This window comes from Schistocerca cancellata, chromosome 4, assembly GCF_023864275.1.
Source record: "Schistocerca cancellata isolate TAMUIC-IGC-003103 chromosome 4, iqSchCanc2.1, whole genome shotgun sequence".
NCBI lineage: Eukaryota > Metazoa > Arthropoda > Insecta > Orthoptera > Acrididae > Schistocerca > Schistocerca cancellata.
In genome coordinates, this window is record NC_064629.1 from 107,146,241 (window position 1) to 107,173,424 (window position 27,184).

The window sequence follows — 27,184 nt, forward strand, 5'->3', positions numbered from 1 at the left end:
TACAAGAGGAGTAACTCTTCTAATAGTTCGTGCTTTTAGCGTTTCCTGGGACAGCAGTATTAGATTCCGATGCACCATTGCAGGTTTACTGTATCCCATGGACCTTCAAATCAACGATGAAACACACAAATTGCATCGATATTGAATACAAAAGGCAAAATATCGACTTATTTACTAGAGGAGTAACTCTTCTAATAGTTCGTGGTTTGAGCTTTTCCTGGGACAGCAGTATTAGATTCCGATGCACCATTGCAGGTTTACTGTATCCCTTGGACCTTCAAATCAACGATGAAACACAGAAATTGCATCGATATTGAATACAGAAGGCAAAATGTCGACTTATTTACAAGAGGAGAAACTCATCTAACAGTTCATGCTTTGAGCCTTTCCTGGGACAGCAGTTTTAGATTCCGATGCACCATTGCAGGTTTACTGTATCCCTTGGACCTTCAAATCAACGATGAAACACACAAATTGCATCGATATTGAATACAAAAGGCAAAATATCGACTTATTTACAAGAGGAGTAACTCTTCTAATAGTTCGTGCTTTGAGCCTTTCCTGGGACAGCAGTATTAGATTCCGATGCACCATTGCAGGTTTACTGTATCCCTTGGACCTTCATATCAACGATGAAACACAGATATTGCATCGATATTGAATACAAAAGGCAAAATGTCGACTTATATACAAGAGGAGTAACCCTTCTAGTACTTTGTGTTTTTGAGCCTTTCCTGGGACAGCAGTATTAGATTCCGATGCACCATTGCAGGTTTACTGTATCCCTTGGACCTTCAAATCAACGATGAAACACAGAAATTGCATCGATATTGAATACAAAAGGCAAAATGTCGACTTATTTACAAGAGGAGTAACTCTTCTAATAGTTCGTGCTTTGAGCCATTCCTGGGACAGCAGTATTAGATTCCGATGCACCATTGCAGGTTTACTGTATCCGTTGTACCTTCAAATCAACGATGAAACACAGAAATTCCATCGATCTACAATACAAAAGGCAAAATGTCGACTTATTTATAAGAGGAGTAAATCTTCTAATAGTTTGTGCTTTGAGTCTTTCCTAGGACAGCAGTATTAGATTCCGATGCACCATTGCAGGTTTACTGTATCCCTTGGACCTTCAAAACAACTATGAAACACTGAAATTGCATCGATATTGAATACAAAAGGCAAAATGTCGACTTATTTACAAGAGGAGTAACTCTTCTAATAGTTCGTGCTTTTAGCCTTTCCTGGGACAGCAGTTTTAGATTCCGATGCACCATTGCAGGTTTACTGTATCCCTTGGACCTTCAAATCAACGATGAAACACAGAAATTGCATCGATATTGAATACAAAAGGCAAAATGTCGACTTATTTACAAGGGGAGTAGCTCTTCTAATAGTTCGTGCTTTTAGCGTTTCCTGGGACAGCAGTATTAGATTCCGATGCACCATTGCAGGTTTACTGTATCCCTTGGACCTTCAAATCAACGACGAAACACAGATATTGCATCGATATTGAATACAAAAGGCAAAATGTCGACTTATTTACAAGAGGAGTAACTCTTCTAATAGTTCGTCCTTTGAGCCTTTCCTGGGACAGCAGTATTAGATTCCGATGCACCATTGCAGGTTTTCTGTATCCGTTGTACCTTCAAATCAACGATGAAACACAGAAATTGCATCGATCTTCAATACAAAAGGCAAAATGTCGACTTATTTATAAGAGGAGTAAATCTTCTAATAGTTTATGCTTTGAGTCATTCCTAGGACAGCAGTATTAGATTCCGATGCACCATTGCAGGTTTACTGTATCCCTTGGACCTTCAAAACAACTATGAAACACTGAAATTGCATCGATATTGAATACAAAAGGCAAAATGTCTACTTATTTACAAGAGGAGTAACTCTTCTAATAGTTCGTGTTTTAGCCTTTCCTGGGACAGCAGTATTAGATTCCGATGCACCATTGCAGGTTTACTGTATCCCTTGGACCTTCAAATCAACGATGAAACACAGAAATTGCATCGATATTGAATACAAAAGGCAAAATGTCGACTTATTTACAAGGGGAGTGGCTCTTCTAATAGTTCGTGCTTTTAGCGTTTCCTGGGACAGCAGTATTAGATTCCGATGCACCATTGCAGGTTTACGGTATCCCTTGGACCTTCAAATCAACGATGAAACACAGAAATTGCATTGATATTGATTACAAAAGGCAAAATGTCGACTTATATACAAGAGGAGTAACTCTTCTAATAGTTCGTGCTTTGAGCCTTTCCTGGGACAGCAGTATTAGATTCCGATGCACCATTGCAGGTTTACTGTATCCCTTGGACCTTCAAATCAACGATGAAACACAGAAATTGCATCGATATTGAATACAAAAGGCGAAATTTCGACTTATTTACAACAGGAGTAACTCTTCTAATAGTTCGTGCTTTGAGCCTTTACTGGGACAGCACTATTAGATTCCGATGCACCATTGCAGGTTTACTGTATCCCTTGGACCTTCAAATCAACGATGAAACACAGAAATTGCATCGATATTGAATACAAAAGGCAAAATGTCGACTTATTTACAAGAGGAGAAACTCTTCTAATAGTTCATGTTTTGAGCCTTTCCTGGGACAGCAGTATTAGATTCCGATGCACCATTGCAGGTTTACTGTATCCCTTGGACCTTCAAATCAACGATGAAACACAGAAATTGCATCGATATTGAATACAAAATGCAAAATGTCGACTTATTTACAAGAGGAGTAACTCTTCTAATAGTTCGTGCTTTGGGCCTTTCCTGGGACAGCAGTATTAGATTCCGTTGCACCATTGCAGGTTTACTGTATCCCCTGGACCTTCAAATCAACGATGAAACACAGAAATTGCATCGATATTGAATACAAAAGGCAAAATGTCGACTTATTTACAAGAGTAGTAACTCTTCTAATAGTTCGTGCTTTGAGCCTTTCCTGGGTCAGCAGTACTAGATTCCGATGCACCATTGCAGGTTAGTTGTACCCCTTGGTCCTTCAAATCAACGATGATACACAGAAATTGCATCGATATTGAATACAAAAGGCCAAATGTCGACTTATTTACAAGAGTGGTAACTCTTCTAATAGTTCGTGTTTGAGCCTTTCCTGGGACAGCAGTATTAGATTCCGATGCACCATTGCAGGTTTACTGTATCCCTTGTACCTTCAAATCAACGATGAAACACAGAAATTGCATCGATCTTGAATACAAAATGCTAAATTTCGACTTATTTAGAAGAGGAGTAACTCTTCTAATAGTTCGTGCTTTGAGCCTTTCCCGGGACAGCAGTATTAGATTCCGATGTACCATTGCACGTTTACTGTATCCCTTGGACCTTCAAAACAACTTTGAAACACTGAAATTGCATCGATATTCAATACAAAAGGCCAAATGTCGACTTATTTACAAGAGGAGTAACTCTTCTAATAGTTCGTGATTTAGCCTTTCCTGGGACAGCAGTATTAGATTCCGATGCACCATTGCAGGTTTACTGTATCGCTTGGACCTTGAAATCAACGATGAAACACAGAAATTGCATCGATATTGAATACAAAAGGCAAAATGTCGACTAATTTACAAGAGGAGTAACTCTTCTAACAGTTCGAGGTTTAGCGTTTCCTGGGACAGCAGTATTAGATTCCGATGCACCATTGCAGCTTTACTGTATCCCTTGGACCTTCAAATCAACGATGAAACACAGAAATTGCATCGATATTGAATACAAAAGGCAAAATGTCAACATATTTACAAGACGAGTAACTCTTCTAATAGTTCGTGCTTTTAGCGTTTCCTGGGACAGTAGTATTAGATTCCGATGCACCATTGCAGGTTTACTGTATCCCTTGGACCTTCAAATCAACGATGAAACACTGGAATTGCATAGATATTGAATACAAAAGGCAAAATGTCGACTTATTTACAAGAGGAGTAACTCTTCTAATAGTTCGTGCTTTGAGCCTTTCCTGGGACAGCAGTATTAGATTCCGATGCACCATTGCAGGTTTACTGTATCCCTTGGACCTTCAAATCAACGATGAAACACAGAAATTGCATCGATATTGAATACAAAAGGCAAAATGACGACTAATTTACAAGAGGAGTAACTCTTCTAATAGTTCGAGATTTTAGCGTTTCCTGGGACAGCAGTATTAGATTCCGATGCACCATTGCAGGTTTACTGTATCCCTTGGACCTTCAAATCAACGATGAAACACAGAAATTGCATCGATATTGAATACAAAAGGTAAATTGTCAACTTATTTACAAGAGGAGTAACTCTTCTAATAGTTCTTGCTTTTAGCCTTTCCTGGGAAAGTAGTATTTGATTCCGATGCACCATTGCAGGTTTACTGTATCCCTTGGAGCTTCAAATCAACGATGAAACACTGGAATTGCATAAATATTGAATACAAAAGGCAAAATGTCGACTTATTTACAAGATCAGTAACTCTTCTAATAGTTCGTGCTTTTAGCGTTTCCTGGGACAGCAGTATTAGATTCCGATGCACCATTGCAGGTTTACTGTATCCCTTGGACCTTCAAATCAACGATGAAACACACAAATTGCATCGATATTGAATACAAAGGGCAAAATATCGACTTATTTACAAGAGGAGTAACTCTTCTAATAGTTCGTGCTTTGAGCCTTTCCTGGGACAGCAGTATTAGATTCCGATGCACCATTGCAGGTTTACTGTATCCCTTGGACCTTCAAATCAACGATGAAACACAGAAATTGCATCGATATTGAATACAGAAGGCAAAATGTCGACTTATTTACAAGAGGAGAAACTCATCTAACAGTTCATGCTTTGAGCCTTTCCTGGGACAGCAGTTTTAGATTCCGATGCACCATTGCAGGTTTACTGTATCCCTTGGACCTTCAAATCAACGATGAAACACAGAAATTGCATCGATATTGAATACAAAATGCAAAATGTCGACTTATTTACAAGAGGAGTAACTCTTCTAATAGTTCGTTCTTTGAGCCTTTCCTGGGACAGCAGTATTAGATTCCGATGCACCATTGCAGGTTTACTGTATCCCTTGGACCTTCAAATCAACGATGAAACACAGAAATTGCATCGATATTGAATACAAAATGCAAAATGTCGACTTATTTACAAGAGGAGTAACTCTTCTAATAGTTCGAGCTTTGAGCCTTTCCTGGGACAGCAGTATTAGATTCCGATGCACCATTGCAGGTTTACTGTATCCCTTGGACCTTCAAATCAACGATGAAACACAGAAATTGCATCGATATTGAATACAAAAGGCAAAATGTCGACTTATTTACAAGAGGAGTAACTCTTCTAATAGTTCGTGCTTTGAGCCTTTCCTGGGACAGCAGTATTAGATTCCGATGCACCATTGCAGGTTTACTGTATCCGTTGTACCTTCAAATCAACGATGAAACACAGAAATTCCACCGATCTTCAATACGAAAGGCAAAATGTCAACTTATTTATAAGAGGAGTAAATCTTCTAATAGTTTGTGCTTTGAGTCTTTCCGAGGACAGCAGTATTAGATTCCGATGCACCATTGCAGGTTTACTGTATCCCTTGGACCTTCAAAACAACTATGAAACACTGAAATTGCATCGATATTGAATACAAATGGCAAAATGTCGACTTATTTACAAGAGGAGTAACTCTTTTAATAGTTCGTGCTTTTAGCCTTTCCTGGGACAGCAGTATTAGATTCCGATGCACCATTGCAGGTTTACTGTATCCCTTGGACCTTCAAATCAACGATGAAACACAGAGATTGCATCGATATTGAATACAAAAGGCAAAATGTCGACTTATTTACAAGGGGAGTAGCTCCTCTAATAGTTCGTGCTTTAGCGTTTCCTGCGACAGCAGTATTAGATTCCGATGCACCATTGCAGGTTTACTGTATCCCTTGGACCTTCAAATCAACGACGAAACACAGATATTGCATCGATATTGAATACAAAAGGCAAAATGGCGCCTTATTTACTAGAGGAGTAACTCTGCTAATAGTTCGTGCTTTGAGCCTTTCCTGGGACAGCTGTATTAGATTCCGATGCACCATTGCAGGTTTACTGTATCCGTTGTACCTTCAAATCAACGATGAAACACAGAAATTGCATCGATCTTCAATACAAAAGGCAAAATGTCGACTTATTTATAAGAGGAGTAAATCTTCTAATAGTTTGTGCTTTGAGTCTTTCCTAGGACAGCAGTATTAGATTCCGATGCACCATTGCAGGTTTACTGTATCCCTTGGACCTTCAAAACAACTATGAAACACTGAAATTGCATCGATATTGAATACAAAAGGCAAAATGTCGACTTATTTACAAGAGGAGTAACTCTTCTAATAGTTCGTGATTTTAGCCTTTCCTGGGACAGCAGTTTTAGATTCCGATGCACCATTGCAGGTTTACTGTATCCCTTGGACCTTCAATTCAACGATGAAACACAGAAATTGCATCGATATTGAATACAAAAGGCAAAATGTCGAATTATTTACAAGGGGAGTAGCTCTTCTAATAGTTCGTGCTTTTAGCGTTTCCTGGGACAGCAGTATTAGATTCCGATGCACCATTGCAGGTTTACTGTATCCCTTGGACCTTCAAAACAACTATGAAACACTGAAATTGCATCGATATAGAATACAAAAGGCAAAATGTCGACTTATTTACAAGAGGAGTAACTCTTCTAATAGTTCGTCCTTTGAGCCTTTCCTGGGACAGCAGTATTAGATTCCGATGCACCATTGCAGGTTTTCTGTATCCGTTGTACCTTCAAATCAACGATGAAACACAGAAATTGCATCGATCTTCAATACAAAAGGCAAAATGTCGACTTATTTATAAGAGGAGTAAATCTTCTAATAGTTTATGCTTTGAGTCTTTCCTAGGACAGCAGTATTAGATTCCGATGCACCATTGCAGGTTTACTGTATCCCTTGGACCTTCAAAACAACTATGAAACACTGAAATTGCATCGATATAGAATACAAAAGGCAAAATGTCGACTTATTTACAAGAGGAGTATCTCTTCTAATAGTTCGTGTTTTAGCCTTTCCTGGGACAGCAGTATTAGATTCCGATGCACCATTGCAGCTTTACTGTATCCCTTGGACCTTCAAATCAACGATGAAACACAGAAATTGCATCGATATTGAATACAAAAGGCAAAATGTCGACTTATTTACAAGGGGAGTGGCTCTTCTAATAGGTTGTGCTTTTAGCGTTTCCTGGGACAGCAGTATTAGATTCCGATGCACCATTTCAGGTTTACGGTATCCCTTGGACCTTCAAATCAACGATGAAACACAGAAATTGCATTGATATTGATTACAAAAGGCAAAATGTCGACTTATATACAAGAGGAGTAACTCTTCTAATAGTTCGTGCTTTGAGCCTTTCCTGGGACAGCAGTATTAGATTCCGATGCACCATTGCAGGTTTACTGTATCCCTTGGACCTTCAAATCAACGATGAAACACAGAAATTGCATCGATATTGAATACAAAAGGCGAAATTTCGACTTATTTACAACAGGAGTAACTCTTCTAATAGTTCGTGCTTTGAGCCTTTACTGGGACAGCAGTATTAGATTCCGATGCACCATTGCAGGTTTACTGTATCCCTTGGACCTTCAAATCAACGATGAAACACAGAAATTGCATCGATATTGAATACAAAATGCAAAATGTCGACTTATTTACAAGAGGAGAAACTCTTCTAATAGTTCATGTTTTGAGCCTTTCCTGGGACAGCAGTATTAGATTCCGATGCACCATTGCAGGTTTACTGTATCCCTTGGACCTTCAAATCAACGATGAAACACAGAAATTGCATCGATATTGAATACAAAATGCAAAATGTCGACTTATTTACAAGAGGAGTAACTCTTCTAATAGTTCGTGCTTTGAGCCTTTCCAGGGACAGCAGTATTAGATTCCGTTGCACCATTGCAGGTTTACTGTATCCCCTGGACCTTCAAATCAACGATGAAACACAGAAATTGCATCGATATTGAATACAAAAGGCAAAATGTCGACTTATTTACAAGAGTAGTAACTCTTCTAATAGTTCGTGCTTTGAGCCTTTCCTGGGACAGCAGTACTAGATTCCGATGCACCATTGCAGGTTAGTTGTATCCCTTGGACCTGCAAATCAACGATGATACACAGAAATTGCATCTATATTGAATACAAAAGGCCAAATGTCGACTTATTTACAAGAGTAGTAACTCTTCTAATAGTTCGTGCTTTGAGCCTTTCCTGGGACAGCAGTATTAGATTCCGATGCACCATTGCAGGTTTACTGTATCCCTTGTACCTTCAAATCAACGATGAAACACAGAAATTGCATCGATCTTGAATACAAAATGCTAAATTTCGACTTATTTAGAAGAGGAGTAACTCTTCTAATAGTTCGTGCTTTGAGCCTTTCCCGGGACAGCAGTATTAGATTCCGATGTACCATTGCACGTTTACTGTATCCCTTGGACCTTCAAAACAACTTTGAAACACTGAAATTGCATCGATATTCAATACAAAAGGCCAAATGTCGACTTATTTACAAGTGGAGTAACTCTTCTAATAGTTCGTGATTTAGCCTTTCCTGGGACAGCAGTATTAGATTCCGATGCACCATTGCAGGTTTACTGTATCGCTTGGACCTTGAAATCAACGATGAAACACAGAAATTGCATCGATATTGAATACAAAAGGCAAAATGTCGACTAATTTACAAGAGGAGTAACTCTTCTAACAGTTCGAGCTTTTAGCGTTTCCTGGGACAGCAGTATTAGGTTCCGATGCACCATTGCAGCTTTACTGTATCCCTTGGACCTTCAAATCAACGATGAAACACAGAAATTGCATCGATATTGAATACAAAAGGCAAAATGTCAACATATTTACAAGACGAGTAACTCTTCTAATAGTTCGTGCTTTTAGCGTTTCCTGGGACAGTAGTATTAGATTCCGATGCACCATTGCAGGTTTACTGTATCCCTTGGACCTTCAAATCAACGATGAAACACTGGAATTGCATAGATATTGAATACAAAAGGCAAAATGTCGACTTATTTACAAGAGGAGTAACTCTTCTAATAGTTCGTGCTTTGAGCCTTTCCTGGGACAGCAGTATTAGATTCCGATGCACCATTGCAGGTTAGTTGTATCCCTTGGACCTTCAAATCAACGATGATACACAGAAATTGCATCGATATTGAATACAAAAGGCCAAATGTCGACTTATTTACAAGAGTAGTAACTCTTCTAATAGTTCGTGCTTTGAGCCTTTCCTGGGACAGCAGTATTAGATTCCGATGCACCATTGAAGGTTTACTGTATCCCTTGTACCTTCAAATCAACGATGAAACACAGAAATTGCATCGATCTTGAATACAAAATGCTAAATTTCGACTTATTTAGAAGAGGAGTAACTCTTCTAATAGTTCGTGCTTTGAGCCTTTCCCGGGACAGCAGTATTAGATTCCGATGTACCATTGCACGTTTACTGTATCCCTTGGACCTTCAAAGCAACTTTGAAACACTGAAATTGCATCGATATTCAATACAAAAGGCAAAATGTCGACTTATTTACAAGAGGAGAAACTCTTCTAATGGTTCATGTTTTGAGCCTTCCTGGGACAGCAGTATTAGATTCCGATGCACCATTGCAGGTTTACTGTATCCCTTGGACCTTCAAATCAACGATGAAACACAGAAATTGCATCGATATTGAATACAAAATGCAAAATGTCGACTTATTTACAAGAGGAGTAACTCTTCTAATAGTTCGTGCTTTGAGCCTTTCCAGGGACAGCAGTATTAGATTCCGTTGCACCATTGCAGGTTTACTGTATCCCCTGGACCTTCAAATCAACGATGAAACACAGAAATTGCATCGATATTGAATACAAAAGGCAAAATGTCGACTTATTTACAAGAGTAGTAACTCTTCTAATAGTTCGTGCTTTGAGCCTTTCCTGGGACAGCAGTACTAGATTCCGATGCACCATTGCAGGTTTACTGTATCCCTTGGACCTTCAAATCAACGATGAAACACAGAAATTGCATCGATATTGAATACAAAATGCAAAATGTCGACTTATTTACAAGAGGAGTAACTCTTCTAATAGTTCGTGCTTTGAGCCTTTCCAGGGACAGCAGTATTAGATTCCGTTGCACCATTGCAGGTTTACTGTATCCCCTGGACCTTCAAATCAACGATGAAACACAGAAATTGCATCGATATTGAATACAAAAGGCAAAATGTCGACTTATTTACAAGAGTAGTAACTCTTCTAATAGTTCGTGCTTTGAGCCTTTCCTGGGACAGCAGTACTAGATTCCGATGCACCATTGCAGGTTAGTTGTATCCATTGGACCTTCAAATCAACGATGATACACAGAAATTGCATCGATATTGAATACAAAAGGCCAAATGTCGACTTATTTACAAGAGTAGTAACTCTTCTAATAGTTCGTGCTTTGAGCCTTTCCTGGGACAGCAGTATTAGATTCCGATGCACCATTGCAGGTTTACTGTATCCCTTGTACCTTCAAATCAACGATGAAACACAGAAATTGCATCGATCTTGAATACAAAATGCTAAATTTCGACTTATTTAGAAGAGGAGTAACTCTTCTAATAGTTCGTGCTTTGAGCCTTTCCCGGGACAGCAGTATTAGATTCCGATGTACCATTGCACGTTTACTGTATCCCTTGGACCTTCAAATCAACGATGAAACACAGAAATTGCATCGATCTTGAATACAAAATGCTAAATGTCGACTTATTTACAAGAGTAGTAACTCTTCTAATAGTTCGTGCTTTGAGCCTTTCCTGCGACAGCAGTATTAGATTCCGATGCACCATTGCAGGTTTACTGTATCCCTTGTACCTTCAAATCAACGATGAAAAACAGAAATTGCATCGATCTTGAATACAAAATGCTAAATTTCGACTTATTTATAAGAGGAGTAACTCTTCTAATAGTTCGTGTTTTGAGCCTTTCCCGGGACAGCAGTATTAGATTCCGATGTACCATTGCACGTTTACTGTAACCCTTGGACCTTCAAAACAAATTTGAAACACTGAAATTGCATCGATATTCAATACAAAAGGCCAAATGTCGACTTATTTACAAGAGGAGTAACTCTTCTAATAGTTCGTGATTTAGCCTTTCCTGGGACAGCAGTATTAGATTCCGATGCACCATTGCAGGTTTACTGTATCGCTTGGACCTTGAAATCAACGATGAAACACAGAAATTGCATCGATATTGAATACAAAAGGCAAAATGTCGACTAATTTACAAGAGGAGTAACTCTTCTAACAGTTCGAGCTTTTAGCGTTTCCTGGGACAGCAGTATTAGGTTCCGATGCACCATTGCAGCTTTACTGTATCCCTTGGACCTTCAAATCAACGATGAAACACAGAAATTGCATCGATATTGAATACAAAAGGCAAAATGTCAACATATTTACAAGACGAGTAACTCTTCTAATAGTTCGTGCTTTTAGCGTTTCCTGGGACAGTAGTATTAGATTCCGATGCACCATTGCAGGTTTACTGTATCCCTTGGACCTTCAAATCAACGATGAAACACTGGAATTGCATAGATATTGAATACAAAAGGCAAAATGTCGACTTATTTACAAGAGGAGTAACTCTTCTAATAGTTCGTGCTTTGAGCCTTTCCTGGGACAGCAGTATTAGATTCCGATGCACCATTGCAGGTTTACTGTATCCCTTGGACCTTCAAATCAACGATGAAACACAGAAATTGCATCGATATTGAATACATAAGGCAAAATGTCGACTAATTTACAAGAGGAGTAACTCCTCTAATAGTTCGAGATTTTAGCGTTTCCTGGGACAGCAGTATTAGATTCCGATGCACCATTGCAGGTTTACTGTATCCCTTGGACCTTCAAATCAACGATGAAACACAGAAATTGCATCGATATTGAATACAAAAGGTAAAATGTCAACTTATTTACAAGAGGAGTAACTCTTCTAATAGTTCTTGCTTTTAGCCTTTCCTGGGACAGTAGTATTTGATTCCGATGCACCATTGCAGGTTTACTGTATCCCTTGGACCTTCAAATCAACGATGAAACACACAAATTGCATCGATATTGAATACAAAGGGCAAAATATCGACTTATTTACAAGAGGAATAACTCTTCTAATAGTTCGTGCTTTGAGCCTTTAGTGGGACAGCAGTATTAGATTCCGATGCACCATTGCAGGTTTACTGTATCCCTTGGACCTTCAAATCAACGATGAAACACAGAAATTGCATCGATATTGAATACAAAAGGCAAAATGTCAACATATTTACAAGACGAGTAACTCTTCTAATAGTTCGTGCTTTTAGCGTTTCCTGGGACAGTAGTATTAGATTCCGATGCACCATTGCAGGTTTACTGTATCCCTTGGACCTTCAAATCAACGATGAAACACTGGAATTGCATAGATATTGAATACAAAAGGCAAAATGTCGACTTATTTACAAGAGGAGTAACTCTTCTAATAGTTCGTGCTTTGAGTCTTTCCTGGGACAGCAGTATTAGATTCCGATGCACCATTGCAGGTTAGTTGTATCCCTTGGACCTTCAAATCAACGATGATACACAGAAATTGCATCGATATTGAATACAAAAGGCCAAATGTCGACTTATTTACAAGAGTAGTAACTCTTCTAATAGTTCGTGCTTTGAGCCTTTCCTGGGACAGCAGTATTAGATTCCGATGCACCATTGAAGGTTTACTGTATCCCTTGTACCTTCAAATCAACGATGAAACACAGAAATTGCATCGATCTTGAATACAAAATGCTAAATTTCGACTTATTTAGAAGAGGAGTAACTCTTCTAATAGTTCGTGCTTTGAGCCTTTCCCGGGACAGCAGTATTAGATTCCGATGTACCATTGCACGTTTACTGTATCCCTTGGACCTTCAAAGCAACTTTGAAACACTGAAATTGCATCGATATTCAATACAAAAGGCAAAATGTCGACTTATTTACAAGAGGAGAAACTCTTCTAATAGTTCATGTTTTGAGCCTTCCTGGGACAGCAGTATTAGATTCCGATGCACCATTGCAGGTTTACTGTATCCCTTGGACCTTCAAATCAACGATGAAACACAGAAATTGCATCGATATTGAATACAAAATGCAAAATGTCGACTTATTTACAAGAGGAGTAACTCTTCTAATAGTTCGTGCTTTGAGCCTTTCCAGGGACAGCAGTATTAGATTCCGTTGCACCATTGCAGGTTTACTGTATCCCCTGGACCTTCAAATCAACGATGAAACACAGAAATTGCATCGATATTGAATACAAAAGGCAAAATGTCGACTTATTTACAAGAGTAGTAACTCTTCTAATAGTTCGTGCTTTGAGCCTTTCCTGGGACAGCAGTACTAGATTCCGATGCACCATTGCAGGTTTACTGTATCCCTTGGACCTTCAAATCAACGATGAAACACAGAAATTGCATCGATATTGAATACAAAATGCAAAATGTCGACTTATTTACAAGAGGAGTAACTCTTCTAATAGTTCGTGCTTTGAGCCTTTCCAGGGACAGCAGTATTAGATTCCGTTGCACCATTGCAGGTTTACTGTATCCCCTGGACCTTCAAATCAACGATGAAACACAGAAATTGCATCGATATTGAATACAAAAGGCAAAATGTCGACTTATTTACAAGAGTAGTAACTCTTCTAATAGTTCGTGCTTTGAGCCTTTCCTGGGACAGCAGTACTAGATTCCGATGCACCATTGCAGGTTAGTTGTATCCCTTGGACCTTCAAATCAACGATGATACACAGAAATTGCATCGATATTGAATACAAAAGGCCAAATGTCGACTTATTTACAAGAGTAGTAACTCTTCTAATAGTTCGTGCTTTGAGCCTTTCCTGGGACAGCAGTATTAGATTCCGATGCACCATTGCAGGTTTACTGTATCCCTTGTACCTTCAAATCAACGATGAAACACAGAAATTGCATCGATCTTGAATACAAAATGCTAAATTTCGACTTATTTAGAAGAGGAGTAACTCTTCTAATAGTTCGTGCTTTGAGCCTTTCCCGGGACAGCAGTATTAGATTCCGATGTACCATTGCACGTTTACTGTATCCCTTGGACCTTCAAATCAACGATGAAACACAGAAATTGCATCGATCTTGAATACAAAATGCTAAATGTCGACTTATTTACAAGAGTAGTAACTCTTCTAATAGTTCGTGCTTTGAGCCTTTCCTGCGACAGCAGTATTAGATTCCGATGCACCATTGCAGGTTTACTGTATCCCTTGTACCTTCAAATCAACGATGAAAAACAGAAATTGCATCGATCTTGAATACAAAATGCTAAATTTCGACTTATTTATAAGAGGAGTAACTCTTCTAATAGTTCGTGTTTTGAGCCTTTCCCGGGACAGCAGTATTAGATTCCGATGTACCATTGCACGTTTACTGTAACCCTTGGACCTTCAAAACAAATTTGAAACACTGAAATTGCATCGATATTCAATACAAAAGGCCAAATGTCGACTTATTTACAAGAGGAGTAACTCTTCTAATAGTTCGTGATTTAGCCTTTCCTGGGACAGCAGTATTAGATTCCGATGCACCATTGCAGGTTTACTGTATCGCTTGGACCTTGAAATCAACGATGAAACACAGAAATTGCATCGATATTGAATACAAAAGGCAAAATGTCGACTAATTTACAAGAGGAGTAACTCTTCTAACAGTTCGAGCTTTTAGCGTTTCCTGGGACAGCAGTATTAGGTTCCGATGCACCATTGCAGCTTTACTGTATCCCTTGGACCTTCAAATCAACGATGAAACACAGAAATTGCATCGATATTGAATACAAAAGGCAAAATGTCAACATATTTACAAGACGAGTAACTCTTCTAATAGTTCGTGCTTTTAGCGTTTCCTGGGACAGTAGTATTAGATTCCGATGCACCATTGCAGGTTTACTGTATCCCTTGGACCTTCAAATCAACGATGAAACACTGGAATTGCATAGATATTGAATACAAAAGGCAAAATGTCGACTTATTTACAAGAGGAGTAACTCTTCTAATAGTTCGTGCTTTGAGCCTTTCCTGGGACAGCAGTATTAGATTCCGATGCACCATTGCAGGTTTACTGTATCCCTTGGACCTTCAAATCAACGATGAAACACAGAAATTGCATCGATATTGAATACATAAGGCAAAATGTCGACTAATTTACAAGAGGAGTAACTCCTCTAATAGTTCGAGATTTTAGCGTTTCCTGGGACAGCAGTATTAGATTCCGATGCACCATTGCAGGTTTACTGTATCCCTTGGACCTTCAAATCAACGATGAAACACAGAAATTGCATCGATATTGAATACAAAAGGTAAAATGTCAACTTATTTACAAGAGGAGTAACTCTTCTAATAGTTCTTGCTTTTAGCCTTTCCTGGGACAGTAGTATTTGATTCCGATGCACCATTGCAGGTTTACTGTATCCCTTGGACCTTCAAATCAACGATGAAACACACAAATTGCATCGATATTGAATACAAAGGGCAAAATATCGACTTATTTACAAGAGGAATAACTCTTCTAATAGTTCGTGCTTTGAGCCTTTAGTGGGACAGCAGTATTAGATTCCGATGCACCATTGCAGGTTTACTGTATCCCTTGGACCTTCAAATCAACGATGAAACACAGAAATTGCATCGATATTGAATACAGAAGGCAAAATGTCGACTTATTTACAAGAGGAGAAACTCATCTAACAGTTCATGCTTTGAGCCTTTCCTGGGACAGCAGTTTTAGATTCCGATGCACCATTGCAGGTTTACTGTATCCCTTGGACCTTCAAATCAACGATGAAACACAGAAATTGCATCGATATTGAATACAAAATGCAAAATGTCGACTTATTTACAAGAGGAGTAACTCTTCTAACAGTTCGTGCTTTGAGCCTTTCCTGGGACAGCAGTATTAGATTCCGATGCACCATTGCAGGTTTACTGTATCCCTTGGACCTTCAAATCAACGATGAAACACAGAAATTGCATCGATATTGAATACAAAATGCAAAATGTCGACTTATTTACAAGAGGAGTAACTCTTCTAATAGTTCGAGCTTTGAGCCTTTCCTGGGACAGCAGTATTAGATTCCGATGCACCATTGCAGGTTTACTGTATCCCTTGGACCTTCAAATCAACGATGAAACACAGAAATTGCATCGATATTGAATACAAAAGGAAAAGTGTTGTCTTATTTATAAGAGGAGAAACTCTTCTAATAGTTCGTGCTTTGAGCCTTACCTGGGACAGCAGTTATAGATTCCGATGCACCATTGCAGGTTTACTGTATCCCTTGGACCTTCAAATCAACGATGAAACACAGAAATTGCATCGATATTGAATACAAAAGGCAAAATGTCGACATATTTACAAGGGGAGTAAATCTTCTAATAGTTTGTGCTTTGAGCCTTTCCTGGGACAGCAGTATTAGATTCCGATGCACCATTGCAGGTTTACTGTATCCCTTGGACCTTCATATCAACGATGAAACACAGAAATTGCATCGATATTGAATACAAAAGGCAAAATGTCGACTTATATACAAGAGGAGTAACCCTTCTAGTACTTCGTGATTTGAGCCTTTCCTGGGACAGCAGTATTAGATTCCGATGCACCATTGCAGGTTTACTGTATCCCTTGGACCTTCAAATCAACGATGAAACACAGAAATTGCATCGATATTGAATACAAAGGGCAAAATGTCGACTTATTTACAAGAGGAGTAACTCTTCTAATAGTTCGTGCTTTGAGCCTTTCCTGGGACAGCAGTATTAGATTCCGATGCACCATTGCAGGTTTACTGTATCCGTTGTACCTTCAAATCAACGATGAAACACAGAAATTCCATCGATCTTCAATACAAAAGGCAAAATGTCGACTTATTTATAAGAGGAGTAAATCTTCTAATAGTTTGTGCTTTGAGTCTTTCCGAGGACAGCAGTATTTGATTCCGATGCACCATTGCAGGTTTACTGTATCCCTTGGACCTTCAAAACAACTATGAAACACTGAAATTGCATCGATATTGAATACAAATGGCAAAATGTCGACTTATTTACAAGAGGAGTAACTCTTCTAATAGTTCGTGCTTTTAGCCTTTCCTGGGACAGCAGTATTAGATTCCGATGCACCATTGCAGGTTTACTGTATCCCTTGGACCTTCAAATCAACGATGAAACACAGAAATTGCATCGATATTGAATACAAAAGGCAAAATGTCGACTTATTTACAAGGGGAGTAGCTCTTCTAATAGTTCGTGCTTTTAGCGTTTCCTGGGACAGCAGTATTAGATTCCGATGCACCATTGCAGGTTTACTGTATCCCTTGGACCTTCAAATCAACGACGAAACACAGATATTGCATCGATATTGAATACAAAAGGCAAAATGTCGCCTTATTTACTAGAGGAGTAACTCTGCTAATAGTTCGTGCTTTGAGCCTTTCCTGGGACAGCTGTATTAGATTCCGATGCACCATTGCAGGTTTACTGTATCCGTTGTACCTTCAAATCAACGATGAAACACAGAAATTGCATCGATCTTCAATACAAAAGGCAAAATGTCGACTTATTTATAAGAGGAGTAAATCTTCTAATAGTTTGTGCTTTGAGTCTTTCCTAGGACAGCAGTATTAGATTCCGATGCACCATTGCAGGTTTACTGAATCCCTTGGACCTTCAAAACAACTATGAAACACTGAAATTGCATCGATATTGAATACAAAAGGCAAAATGTCGACTTATTTACAAGAGGAGTAACTCTTCTAATAGTTCGTGATTTAGCCTTAACTGGGACAGCAGTATTAGATTCCGATGCACCATTGCAGGTTTACTGTATCCCTTGGACCTTCAAATCAACGATGAAACACAGAAATTGCATCGATATTGAATACAAATGGCAAAATGTCGACTTATTTACAAGGGGAGTGGCTCTTCTAATAGTTCGTGCTTTTAGCGTTTCCTGGGACAGCAGTATTAGATTCCGATGCACCATTGCAGGTTTACGGTATCCCTTGGACCTTCAAATCAACGATGCAATACAGAAATTGCATCGAGAGTCAATACAAAAGGCAAAATGTCGACTTATTAATAAGAGGAGTAACTCTTCTAACAGTACCTGTTTTTAGCGTTTCCTGGGACAGCAATATTAGATTCCGATGCACCATTGCAGGTTTACTGTATCCCTTGGACCTTCAAATCAACGATGAAACACAGAAATTGCATCGATATTGAATACAAAAGGCGAAATTTCGACTTATTTACAACAGGAGTAACTCTTCTAATAGTTCGTGCTTTGAGCCTTTACTGGGACAGCAGTATTAGATTCCGATGCACCATTGCAGGTTTACTGTATCCCTTGGACCTTCAAATCAACGATGAAACACAGAAATTGCATCGATATTGAATACAAAAGGCAAAATGTCGACTTATTTACAAGAGGAGAAACTCTTCTAATAGTTCATGTTTTGAGCCTTTCCTGGGACAGCAGTATTAGATTCCGATGCACCATTGCAGGTATACTGTATCCCTTGGACCTTAAAATCAACGATGAAACACAGAAATTGCATCGATATTGAAAACAAAATGCAAAATGTCGACTTATTTACAAGAGGAGTAACTCTTCTAATTGTTCGTGCTTTGAGCCTTTCCTGGGACAGCAGTATTAGATTCTGATGCACCATTGCAGGTTTACTGTATCCCTTGTACCTTCATATCAACGATGAAACACAGAAATTGCATCGATCTTGAATACAAAATGCTAAATTTCGACTTATTTATAAGAGGAGTAACTCTTCTAATAGTTCGTGCTTTGAGCCTTTCCCGGGACAGCAGTATTAGATTCCGATGTACCATTGCACGTTTACTGTATCCCTTGGACCTTCAAAACAACTTTGAAACACTGAAATTGCATCGATATTCAATACAAAAATGCAAAATGTCGACTTATTTACAAGAGGAGTAACTCTTCTAATAGTTCGTGTTTTGAGCCTTTCCTGGGACAGCAGTATTAGATTCCGATGCACCATTGCAGGTTTACTGTATCCCTTGGACCTTCAAATCAACGATGAAACACAGAAATTGCATCGATATTGAATACAAAATGCAAAATGTCGACTTATTTACAAGAGGAGTAACTCTTCTAATAGTTCGTGCTTTGAGCCTTTCCTGGGACAGCAGTATTAGATTCCGATGCACCATTGCAGGTTTACGGTATCCCTTGGACCTTCAAATCAACGATGAAACACAGAAATTGCATCGATATTGAATACAAAATGCAAAATGTCGACTTATTTACAAGAGGAGTAAGTCTTCTAATAGTTCGTGCTTTGAGCCTTTCCTGGGACAGCAGTATTAGATTCCGATGCACCATTGCAGGTTTACTGTATCCCTTGGACCTTCAAATCAACGATGAAACACAGAAATTGCATCGATATTGAATACAAAAGGCAAAATGTCGACTTATTAACAAGAGGAGTAACTCTTCTAATAGTTCGTGCTTTGAGCCTTTCCTGGGACAGCAGTATTAGATTCCGTTGCACCATTGCAGGTTTACTGTATCCCTTGGACCTTCAAATCAACGATGAAACACAGAAATTGCATCGATATTGAATACAAAATGCTAAATGTCGACTTATTTACAAGAGTAGTAACTCTTCTAATAGTTCGTGCTTTGAGCCTTTCCTGCGACAGCAGTATTAGATTCCGATGCACCATTGCAGGTTTACTGTATCCCTTGTACCTTCAAATCAACGATGAAAAACAGAAATTGCATCGATCTTGAATACAAAATGCTAAATTTCGACTTATTTATAAGAGGAGTAACTCTTCTAATAGTTCGTGTTTTGAGCCTTTCCCGGGACAGCAGTATTAGATTCCGATGTACCATTGCACGTTTACTGTAACCCTTGGACCTTCAAAACAAATTTGAAACACTGAAATTGCATCGATATTCAATACAAAAGGCCAAATGTCGACTTATTTACAAGAGGAGTAACTCTTCTAATAGTTCGTGATTTAGCCTTTCCTGGGACAGCAGTATTAGATTCCGATGCACCATTGCAGGTTTACTGTATCGCTTGGACCTTCAAATCAACGATGAAACACAGATATTGCATCGATATTGAATACAAAAGGCAAAATGTCGACTAATTTACAAGAGGAGTAACTCTTCTAATAGTTCGAGCTTTTAGCGTTTCCTGGGACAGCAGTATTAGATTCCGATGCACCATTGCAGCTTTACTGTATCCCTTGGACCTTCAAATCAACGATGAAACACACAAATTGCATCGATATTGAATACAAAAGGCAAAATGTCAACATATTTACAAGACGAGTAACTCTTCTAATAGTTCGTGCTTTTAGCCTTTCCTGGGACAGTAGTATTAGATTCCGATTCACCATTGCAGGTTTACTGTATCCCTTGGACCTTCAAATCAACGATGAAACACTGGAATTGCATAGATATTGAATACAAAAGGCAAAATGTCGACTTATTTACAAGAGGAGTAACTCTTCTAATAGTTCGTGCTATGAGCCTTTCCTGGGACAGCAGTATTAGATTCCGATGCACCATTGCAGGTTTACTGTATCCCTTGGACCTTCAAATCAACGATGAAACACAGATATTGCATCGATATTGAATACAAAAGGTAAAATGTCAACTTATTTACAAGAGGAGTAACTCTTCTAATAGTTCTTGCTTTTAGCCTTTCCTGGGACAGTAGTATTAGATTCCGATGCACCATTGCAGGTTTACTGTATCCCTTGGAGCTTCAAATCAACGATGAAACACTGGAATTGCATAGATATTGAATACAAAAGGCAAAATGTCGACTTATTTACAAGAGGAGTAACTCTTCTAATAGTTCGTGCTTTTAGCGTTTCCTGGGACAGCAGTATTAGATTCCGATGCACCATTGCAGGTTTACTGTATACCTTGGACCTTCAGATCAACGATGAAACACACAAATTGCATCGATATTGAATACAAAAGGCAAAATATCGACTTATTTACAAGAGGAATAACTCTTCTAATAGTTCGTGTTTTGAGCCTTTCCTGGGACACCAGTATTAGATTCCGATGCACCACTGCAGGTTTACTGTATCCCTTGGACCTTCAAATCAACGATGAAACACAGAAATTGCATCGATATTGAATACAAAAAGCAAAATGTCGACTTATTTACAAGAGGAGAAACTCATCTAACAGTTCATGCTTTGAGCCTTTCCTGGGACAGCAGTTTTAGATTCCGATGCACCATTGCAGGTTTACTGTATCCCTTGGACCTTCAAATCAACGATGAAACACAGAAATTGCATCGATATTGAATACAAAATGCAAAATGTCGACTTATTTACAAGAGGAGTAACTCTTCTAATAGTTCGTGCTTTGAGCCTTTCCTGGGACAGCAGTATTAGATTCCGATGCACCATTGCAGGTTTACTGTATCCCTTGGACCTTCAAATCAACGATGAAACACAGAAATTGCATCGATATTGAATACAAAAGGAAAAGTGTTGTCTTATTTATAAGAGGAGAAACTCTTCTAATAGTTCGTGCTTTGAGCCTTTCCTGGGACAGCAGTTATAGATTCCGATGCACCATTGCAGGTTTACTGTATCCCTTAGACCTTCAAATCAACGATGAAACACAGAAATTGCATCGATATTGAATACAAAAGGCAAAATGTCGACTTATTTACAAGAGGAGTAACTCTTCTAATAGTTCGTGATTTAGCCTTTCCTGGGACAGCTGTATTAGATTCCGATGCACCATTGCAGGTTTACTGTATCGCTTGGACCTTGAAATCAACGATGAAACACAGAAATTGCATCGATATTGAATACAAAAGGCAAAATGTCGACTAATTTACAAGAGGAGTAACTCTTCTAATAGTTCGAGCTTTTAGCGTTTCCTGGGACAGCAGTATTAGATTCCGATGCACCATTGCAGCTTTACTGTATCCCTTGGACCTTCAAATCAACGATGAAACACAGAAATTGCATCGATATTGAATACAAAAGGCAAAATGTCAACATATTTACAAGACGAGTAACTCTTCTAATAGTTCGTGCTTTTAGCCTTTCCTGGGACAGTAGTATTAGATTCCGATGCACCATTGCAGGTTTACTGTATCCCGTGGACCTTCAAATCAACGATGAAACACTGGAATTGCATAGATATTGAATACAAAAGGCAAAATGTCGACTTATTTGCAAGAGGAGTAACTCTTCTAATAGATCGTGCTTTGAGCCTTTCCTGGGAAAGCAGTATTAGATTCCGATGCACCATTGCAGGTTTACTGTATCCCTTGGACCTTCAAATCAACGATGAAACACAGAAATTGCATCGATATTTAATACAAAATGCAAAATTTCGACTAATTTACAAGAGGAGTAACTCTTCCAATAGTTCGAGCTTTTAGCGTTTCCTGGGACAGCAGTATTAGATTCCGATGCACCATTGCAGGTTTACTGTATCCCTTGGACCTTGAAATCAACGATGAAACACAGAAATTGTATCGATATTGAATACAAACGGTAAAATGTCAACTTATTTACAAGAGGAGTAACTCTTCTAATAGTTCTTGCTTTTAGCCTTTCCTGGACAGTAGTATTAGATTCCGATGCACCATTGCAGGTTTACCGTATCCCTTGGAGCTGCAAATCAACGATGAAACACTGGAATTGCATAGATATTGAATACAAAACGCAAAATGCCGACTTATTTACTAGAGGAGTAACTCTTCTAATAGTTCGTGTTTTGAGCCTTTCCTGGGACAGCAGTATTAGATTCCGATGCACCATTGCAGGTTTACTGTATCCCTTGGACCTTCAAATCAACGATGAAACACAGAAATTGCATCGATATTGAATACAAAAGGCAAAATGTCGACTTATTTACAAGAGGAGTAACTCTTTTAATAGTTCGTGTTTTGAGCCTTTCCTGGGACAGCAGTATTAGATTCCGATGCACCATTGCAGGTTTACTGTATCCCTTGGACCTTCAAATCAACGATGAAACACAGAAATTCCGTCGTTATTGAATACAAAAGGCAAAATGTCGACTTATTTACAAGAGGAGAAACTCATCTAACAGTTCATGCTTAGAGCCTTTCCTGGGACAGCAGTTTTAGATTCCGATGCACCATTGCAGGTTTACTGTATCCCTTGGACCTTCAAATCAACGATGAAACACAGAAATTGCATCGATATTGAATACAAAATGCAAAATGTCGACTTATTTACAAGAGGAGTAACTCTTCTAATAGTTCGTGCTTTGAGCCTTTCCTGGGACAGCAGTATTAGATTCCGATGCACCATTGCAGGTTTACTGTATCCCTTGGACCATCAAATCAACGATGAAACACAGAAATTGCATCGATATTGAATACAAAATGCAAAATGTCGACTTATTTACAAGAGGAGTAACTCTTCTAATAGTTCGTGCTTTGAGCCTTTCCTGGGACAGCAGTATTAGATTCCGATGCACCATTGCAGGTTTACTGTATCCCTTGGACCTTCAAATCAACGATGAAACACAGAAATTGCATCGATATTGAATACAAAAGGAAAAGTGTCGACTTATTTACAAGAGGAGAAACTCTTCTAATAGTTCATGTTTTGAGCCTTTCCTGGGACAGCAGTATTAGATTCCGATGCACCATTGCAGGTTTACTGTATCCCTTGGACCTTCAAATCAACGATGAAACACAGAAATTGCATCGATATTGAATACAAAAGGCAAAATGTCGACTTATTAACAAGAGGAGTAACTCTTCTAATAGTTCGTGCTTTGAGCCTTTCCTGGGACAGCAGTATTAGATTCCGTTGCACCATTGCACGTTTACTGTATCCCTTGGACCTTCAAATCAACGATGAAACACAGAAATTGCATCGATATTGAATACAAAAGGCAAAATTACGACTTATTTACAAGAGTAGTAACTCTTCTAATAGTTCGTGCTTTGAGCCTTTCCTGCGACAGCAGTATTAGCTTCCGATGCACCATTGCAGGTTTACTGTATCCCTTGTACCTTCAAATCAACGATGAAACACACAAATTGCATCGATCTTGAATACAAAATGCTAAATTTCGACTTATTTATAAGACTAGTAACTCTTCTAATAGTTCGTGCGTTGAGCCTTTCCCGGGGCAGCAGTATTAGATTCCGATGTACCATTGCACGTTTACTGTATCCCTTGGACCTTCAAAACAAATTTGAAACACTGAAATTGCATCGATATTCAATACAAAAGGCCAAATGTCGACTTATTTACAAGAGGAGTAACTCTTCTAATAGTTCGTGATTTAGCCTTTCCTGGGACAGCAGTATTAGATTCCGATGCACCATTGCAGGTTTACTGTATCCCTTGGACCTTCAAATCAACGATGAAACACACAAATTGCATCGATATTGAATACAAAAGGCAAAATGTCAACATATTTACAAGACGAGTAACTCTTCTAATAGTTCGTGCTTTTAGCCTTTCCTGGGACAGTAGTATTAGATTCCGATTCACCATTGCAGGTTTACTGTATCCCTTGGACCTTCAAATCAACGATTAAACACAGAAATTGCATCGATATTGAATACAAAAGGCAAAATGTCGACTAATTTACAAGAGGAGTAACTCTTCTAATAGTTCGAGCTTTTAGCGTTTCCTGGGACAGCAGTATTAGATTCCGATGCACCATTGCAGGTTTACTGTATCCCTTGGACCTTGAAATCAACGATGAAACACAGATATTGCATCGATATTGAATACAAAAAGTAAAATGTCAACTTATTTACAAGAGGAGTAACTCTTCTAATAGTTCTTGCTTTTGGCCTTTCCTGGGACAGTAGTATTAGATTCCGATGCACCATTGCAGGTTTACTGTATCCCTTGGAGCTTCAAATCAACGATGAAACACTGGAATTGCATAGAAATTGAATACAAAAGGCAAAATGTCGACTTATTTACAAGAGGAGTAACTCTTCTAATAGTTCGTGCTTTTAGCGTTTCCTGGGACAGCAGTATTAGATTCCGATGCACCATTGCAGGTTTACTGTATACCTTGGACCTTCAAATCAACGATGAAACACAAATTGCATCGATATTGAATACAAAAGGCAAAATATCGACTTATTTACAAGAGGAATAACTCTTCTAATAGTTCGTGCTTTGAGCCTTTCCTGGGACAGCAGTATTAGATTCAGATGCACAATTGCAGGTTTACTGTATCCCTTGGACCTTCAAATCAACGATGAAACACAGAAATTGCATCGATATTGAATACAAAAAGCAAAATGTCGACTTATTTAAAGAGGAGAAACTCATCTAACAGTTCATGCTTTGAGCCTTTCCTGGGACAGCAGTTTTAGATTCCGATGCACCATTGCAGGTTTACTGTATCCCTTGGACCTTCAAATCAACGATGAAACACAGAAATTGCATCGATATTGATTACAAAATGCAAAATGTCGACTTATTTACAAGAGGAGTAACTCTTCTAATAGTTCGTGCTTTGAGCCTTTCCTGGGACAGCAGTATTAGATTCCGATGCACCATTGCAGGTTTACTGTATCCCTTGGACCTTCAAATCAACGATGAAACACAGAAATTGCATCGATATTGAATACAAAATGCAAAATGTCGACTTATTTACAAGAGGAGTATCTCTTCTAATAGTTCGTGCTTTGAGTCTTTCCTGGGACAGCAGTATTAGATTCCGATGCACCATTGCAGGTTTACTGTATCCCTTGGACCTTCAAATCAACGATGAAACACAGAAATTGCATCGATATTGAATACAAAAGGAAAAGTGTTGTCTTATTTATAAGAGGAGAAACTCTTCTAATAGCTCGTGCTTTGAGCCTTTCCTGGGACAGCAGTTATAGATTCCGATGCACCATTGCAGGTTTACTGTATCCCTTAGACCTTCAAATCAACGATGAAACACAGAAATTGCATCGATATTGAATACAAAAGGCAAAATGTCGACTTATTTACAAGGGGAGTAAATCTTCTAATAGTTCGTGCTTTGAGCCTTTCCTGGGACAGCAGTATTAGATTCCGATGTACCATTGCAGGTTTACTGTATCTCTTGGACCTTCATATCAACGATGAAACACAGAAATTGCATCGATATTGATTACAAAAGGCAAAATGTCGACTTATATACAAGAGGAGTAACTCTTCTAATAGTTCGTGCTTTGAGCCTTTCCTGTGACAGCAGTATTAGATTCCGATGCACCATTGGTGGTTTACTGTATCCCTTGGACCTTCAAATCAACGATGAAACACAGAAATTGCATCGATATTGAATACAAAAGGCAAAATGTCGACTTATTTACAAGAGGAGTAACTCTTCTAATAGTTCGTGCTTTTAGCCTTTCCTGGGACAGCAGTATTAGATTCCGATGCACCATTGCAGGTTTACTGTATCCCTTGGACCTTCAAATCAACGATGAAACACAGAAATTGCATCGATATTGAATACAAAAGGCAAAATATCGACTTATTTACAAGGGGAGTAGCTCTTCTAATAGTTCGTGCTTTTAGCGTTTCCTGGGACAGCAGTATTAGATTCCGATGCACCATTGCAGGTTTACTGTATCCCTTGGACCTTCAAATCAACGACGAAACACAGAAATTGCATCGATATTGAATACAAAAGGCAAGATGTCGACTTATTTACAAGAGGAGTAACTCTTCTAATAGTTCGTGCTTTGAGCCTTTCCTGGGACAGCAGTATTAGATTCCGATGCACCATTGCAGGTTTACTGTATCCGTTGTACCTTCAAATCAACGATGAAACAGAGAAATTGCATCGATCTTCAATACAAAAGGCAAAAGGTCGACTTATTTATAAGAGGAGTAAATCTTCTAATAGTTTGTGCTTTGAGTCTTTCCTAGGACAGCAGCATTAGATTCCGATGCACCATTGCAGGTTTACTGTATCCCTTGGACCTTCGAAACAACTATGAAACACTGAAATTTCATCGATATTGAATACAAAAGGCAAAATGTCGACTTATTTACAAGAGGAGTCACTCTTCTAATA